At 37.9% G+C, this 5809-nt stretch overlaps 1 long non-coding RNA gene across 1 annotated transcript; it reads right to left on the bottom strand.

Moving 5' to 3' along the window:
* Nucleotides 1-993: 993 nt before the first annotated feature.
* On the bottom strand, nt 994-5176 carry LOC140656291 (uncharacterized). The gene is made up of 4 exons (XR_012044043.1): nt 5026-5176; nt 4371-4411; nt 2449-2557; nt 994-1098 (listed from the first exon to the last, which is right to left on the bottom strand). It is a non-coding gene; the product is annotated as an uncharacterized lncRNA (long non-coding RNA).
* Nucleotides 5177-5809: the final 633 nt, after the last annotated feature.

The following is a 5809-nucleotide window of genomic DNA, read 5'->3' as shown; positions in this document are numbered from 1 at the left end:
AAGTATATCCCTTAGTCAGAAATTTAGCATTACTGCCCATCATCTCCTTCCTTCCCATACCACTTACAAAAGGTTATCATCATGACGGGCAAGACAGGCAAAGCCCTATATATGATCTCCAAGGTGTGCTAGGCTGCATGCACCCACGTTGCAGTGCTCAGCTGTCCCCACCTCCCGTCATGCACCCTCACAACCTGCTCTCTAGGAGAGACAGGAACTTGGGCAACTTGCTCTCACTATGTCAGCAGTAATATGATTGCATTATGGACGTTTGGGCTGTATAGTAGAAGATGTAGCCAGGAATGTACAGCCCCAGCATTTCCTCGCCTCTTCACATCACATGTAAATGCTTGTTTGTGTTTCTGCTGCCCATGTGTGTCTGAGCATGGACTTGTGTCCAAACAACAGACCTGTCCAAGGCAAGAGACCTAAGGCAAATTTGACCCAAATAAGGTGGTTCCCATCCTTTCTGTATCAGCACTGCTAATCTAAAGTAAAACGTTCCTCAACATGAAAATGCAGATCATGTGGCAGCTTTCTTGTTAAAGGTCTGCTGGAGACTAACAGCCATGGAACAAGACAACACAAGACGAGCCAATAAATCCTACAACATTTAAATAAAATGTGAACCTACAAAGATGTTCTCAATTTACACAAAACCAGATCAGAGACTTTCCAGGATTCATGCTGTAAAGACCTGACAGTCACTGTTTGTGCCATTAGCACAGAATACATATCCTTCAATACGCTTGGTTGCACCTTGCCATCTCTATACTACTGTCTTGCAGTGAAACTCCCACAACTTCCTGACAGGTGAAAAATTAAACAGTATAGCAGGCATAGAGGGAATTTTCAGTTTGCACAAGCTCAGACTTAACTGAAGAGCTAAAGGCATACCTGGAAACACTTTTAAAATATATAAAATTCATGAATACTTTTCAGTTTGCAACTGAGACATAAATATGTGTAATGAGCATGTAACAGACATCTTACCTCTCCAGCATGGATATGTATCTGCTGCTTCACTCTCCCTTGGAAGCAGAGTGATTTAATGTGCTTTGCTTGGTAAGTCACCCTCCAGCAAAATAAATTTGATTTCTGCTGCAATCAAAAGAATTTAAACAAAATCATCTATCAGCTCTTTCTAGATTCATTTATCCAAACGTCCATTTCAGTCTTTATTTTCAATATAGAGAAATTAAACAAGGTTTGTTTGAGGCAGTCTTTATGATTCTCTAAGGATAGGTGTGAAGACTAGTCTTAGATGGCCACATCTTTCACATGCATCATGTTTCCTGAGTCTATCGTTATATGCAGCTCTCTGTGAATAAGTCACTTTCCCAGTTACGCTCATTTGCATCTCCCTGTCTTCTAAAAGCAAAGGTCTGGCAAGGAAAGGAAAGACAGGGGACTGTGTTCCCTACCACTCTCCCACCATGCCCTGCACGTGCCATAGTCAGAAATTTCCAAATGCGTCAGTCTCCAAGTAAACAAGGAAAAAGAGCAGCAATGTGCTATGAAGCCAATTCAGCTTTTAAAAGATATATTTTTAATTCTAAGCCTGTAGTTGAAGTTTTAAATAATTGCTCCAGCAAATTTGTAGGCCCAGCCTTAGTGATCATTCAGCAGCACTGTGGAATTGCAGAGGAGCTAGACATTCTTAATTCCCCTTTCCTTGCACTATGGCTCACTGCTTCATACATCACATATAGTGCCTGAAAATAATTGCAAAACACACCCTTTTGCTCAACAAAATACTTTAACCATCCCGCTCTTTACACAATATTCAAACTGTCAAAGCTCCTGCTACTTAGTTTTGTCATATGATTTATTAAGCAATGGAATCTGAATATTTTCTATGAAAGAGAAATTGGAAATCATATCTCTTAATTCAGACACGCATCTTAATTTGTACAAGCAGGATCTGCCCATTTATTAATCCAGTGTAATAGTGTCAAGTGACCATGATTTTTCACTAGTCATTAGTGAAGAAAATTGTCTAGCAACCACTGAACGCTTGCACAGAACAGGTCACGATTACCTTTTTCCATTAATACGCTACTGTCATAATGTTAAAATGCTAAAATCAAGGACATCTTGATAGATATTTAATAAGAAGAACAAGCTTCTTTTTTCATCTAGATTACTAAACAAATTATTTATTTCACTCTATTCACATACATAATTTTAAACAGCATTTCTAATGTCCAATTTCATTGGACAAATATGTTGAAAATCTTGTCTCCTATTTGAAACTGTACAACCTTCAAAACTGCCTAAACTTAGCAGCTCCTATTGTTACACTTGTTATACAAATTTTCAAAAAAACCTCACAAGGTCAGAAAATACTTATTTGGCAAATGTTTCACAGCACTATCTTAATTTCAGCAAATTTACAACTTCAGGATGTACCATCACATATTTTACTCCAGAATGAGGGAGACTTACCTGTCTAGAGAGATCATGTTGTGCAGGTAGCTGGAGGAGGTCAGAGCCCAGCTCTAAAGCAAGGAATTTGAACCTGAAATCTTGCACTGGGATTCTCAGGATCTGGCATCTGACAATGAGTTCAAAAAAGGTATCATCAAGATCATAAAGGAAATGGGAGCTAAGGCTCTCAGACTTGTAGGATCATCCATCCACAGAAAAAAATATCCTCTGAAATCTGGGAAACTGTCTAGGATCTGCAGAAACTGGAGGCTGAGAAGTCATCTGTGAATGCTGAAATCAATCAACTCTGTTTCAGTTCAGAAAACTAAATCTGAAGTAGCTAGGGTTTTGTTTGTATGATTATTTGGTTGGTTGGTTTGGTTTAATACCTATTATTCTAAGTGTTCTTCCCACGAAATTCTTAACAATTCCAGGTGATGTTGTGAATCGTAATGAAAACCTTTCCTACATTCATTTTCCCCAGAATATATATATATATATATATATCAATTTGGGATCTCTCCTTCGAAGAGAGACACTATATTGGAAAAATGAGGTCACTGACTTGTTTCCTAATTGAACATTGGAGAATCAGGCTTCCATTGCCTAGGAATTCAATACCAGTCAAGTAATTTTCCCCACCTCTCAAACATCTCATATTCCATCTCGCTGTAACAATGAAATCAGAATGTACCTGACATTTTCCACAAGTATTCTGCATCTGTTTTCATATAATATTTTACCCCCAATTTGGGTTAGAATTTAGCTTAATGGTGCCAAATTATCAGCAGGCCATCTTTTGCTTGAAATCTTTTTCTTCTCTCTACTGTCATTTTTACAGGCAGCTCAGCAGATAATTTTATGCTACTGCAGTCACACAAGGCAGATTCTAATATTGATCCGAATTTTCCCCTTGAATATGATTTGCATTCTTAGCCTGATCTATTTTTTTTTTCTTCCCATAGAACATGATTTACATTCTTATGTCTGGCTGCTTCGTTTTAAAGCCATCTTGAAAAAGTCTCTTTCTAATCATCCTTCTAAATTCATACAGGAATAACTCTTCCTACCAATGCTTAGGAGAGGAAAATCTCAAATAAATTGACGCTATTCTTGCAGACTATAATGACTGGAAACTGTATTTGTTGATGGAAATTAGAGACTTTTTTATAGCTTACTAATAATCTAGCTCTGGGACAGCTAATTACTAGGATTGTCATGTCTGAATACTGAGGAAGTGCATTCAATCTTTCAGCTGGTCTAAATAGGAAAAAACCAGCAAGATCAGCCAAAGACCATCCTTGTGGCACAGTAGTCTCCAGTATAAAAACTTGTTTCACATAAAGCAAGAGACACACATTTTCCTCAGATTAAACATAGGTAGGTTGGGGAAAATTAATTTTCCTGTAACCATGGCCTATTACTACTTGCCTTCCTTAGTCATTGCACATGTGTCAGAGGGGGGCATATTCATTCAAGTGTATGAACGTGGCCTCGCTCCTTCTGGCCTGTTGGACACCCTCCGGACTTGCTTTCAAGGCTAGCTCCTCTTTCATGAGAGACAGAATTGCACCATTCAGATGACACAATCCATTATATCTGACTATCAAAATAAAGGGGGAACTTACAAAATAGAAGTGTTTAAGTCTCATGAATTTTGCCCGAATTTAAAAGTACATCTGGGACTGGATCAGTGATACTTACATTCTCAGTTGTTTTTCCCAAGTTCATTCACTTTGCTATCTCAGTTTCTAAAAGCACCTATTTTTTTTATTTTTCTTTTAATATGAAAAGAAAGGTGCCTTCTCAAAATTCTTTGTTAGGTCTGAATGACAAAAATTAATTTACTTTGCTACTACATTGTTATCCCCTTACCATTATTACATTCATCTTTTCCCACATACTCTTTATTCACTAGAGGTAGTAAATATTATACTTACAGTTCTCGAACACAGCTGACATACAACAGTTGTCCAAAAAACTGGAAGAGAAGAAATAGGAAACCACATTTGCCTAGCATTTTTTGTAGTAGAAGTATTGTATCACACTGGATAGACACAATAGGGAGGTTTTGTACTTCACTATTCTACTTGGTTTTAAGTTTATTATTGCAATACATCATATGGGAAAAGGAAACTGTCAGATTTTAGGAAACTCCAGATAGGACAGGCTCAGGCATATTTGCATGTTGAGTGCCTCATCCAACATCAAACATTTGACTGGATCTTGATTACTTAAAAGTTCCCCTAAGATGCCAGCATAAGAATTGTAAATATATACTAAAACATCGTATTTTGCACGTATACACAATATTTTCCTGGGGCTGAAAGCAAAAGACAGTACTAATGACAGAGGTTCATGTTGCTTAGAGTGTTACTGGCCAACACACATTTAAGTGACAGGTAAAAACAGGAAAATCTGTGGTGTATTTCCTGCTTGTATTAACTGAGTACTACTTTTTCCAAGTCATTTGAAGTTCAGTTCATCTTTAAATAAACAACCAAGATATTAGTAAATTGTAATAACTTTCCCAACTAATTTGAATCATTAACATTCATACAGATTCTCCCACTGAGCTCAATTCCCCATTCATACCTGCCTTTACCCACGAGAAGAAAAGATGGGTGGGTGGGCCAGAGAGGAGTTGCGACTCTATACTTTGCAAAAGGAGGGAAATCTGCCTCGGAATAGTGATTTTTGTGGGACTGGCAGAATATCTTTCGCATCATCAGAAGCTGCATCTCAGTGGTGCTCCTTTCAGTTGTAACCTCTGTCAGGCCTCTCATCCATCAACACTTTGAGAGGTACCATTTGGCAGAGGAACCTGCAAATCCACAATGTTTACCTAAATAAGCCACTTTCACTGCAGAAATGCCCTTAACCAGACCACAGAATTGCAGCACATGCATTTAGGTGGAATTTCTTCATAAAGGAAGAATAAATCTGGGCATTTACAGGACAACTACTTTTGCCATGAAACAATTACACAATGCAAGGTATTCAGAATTTAGTCCATCACTAGAATTAATGAGGTGATCTTACACAGCCTTGCAATCTACAAATTACATATTTGAACTAAATCACATTTGCCTGTGCTATAATTTGTCAGGCTTTGTAACTTCCTAGGCCTTATATTTGCACAAAGCTGAAGCCCAAAGTTAATAGCTTAGTGACCTTACACTCCGTATACAGTAAGTTAAGAGATGTAGAAAAATTTAGAGGTTGATTCAGATCTATGATAAGACAAATCACTTTCTAAAGAGGCCTGAATGTTGCATTCTGGAGATGTCTGTCTCTTCATTGATTATATAGTGAGTGGAGGATGATTAGGCTCCTAACCTGTGAGGTTAGAAGGGACGAATCTCTACCTGAGCATTCT

This window comes from Ciconia boyciana, chromosome 9 (genome assembly GCF_034638445.1).
Source record: "Ciconia boyciana chromosome 9, ASM3463844v1, whole genome shotgun sequence".
Taxonomy (NCBI): domain Eukaryota; kingdom Metazoa; phylum Chordata; class Aves; order Ciconiiformes; family Ciconiidae; genus Ciconia; species Ciconia boyciana.
The sequence above is the reverse complement of the archived record's forward strand: the minus strand, read 5'-3'. Positions and strand labels throughout refer to the sequence as shown.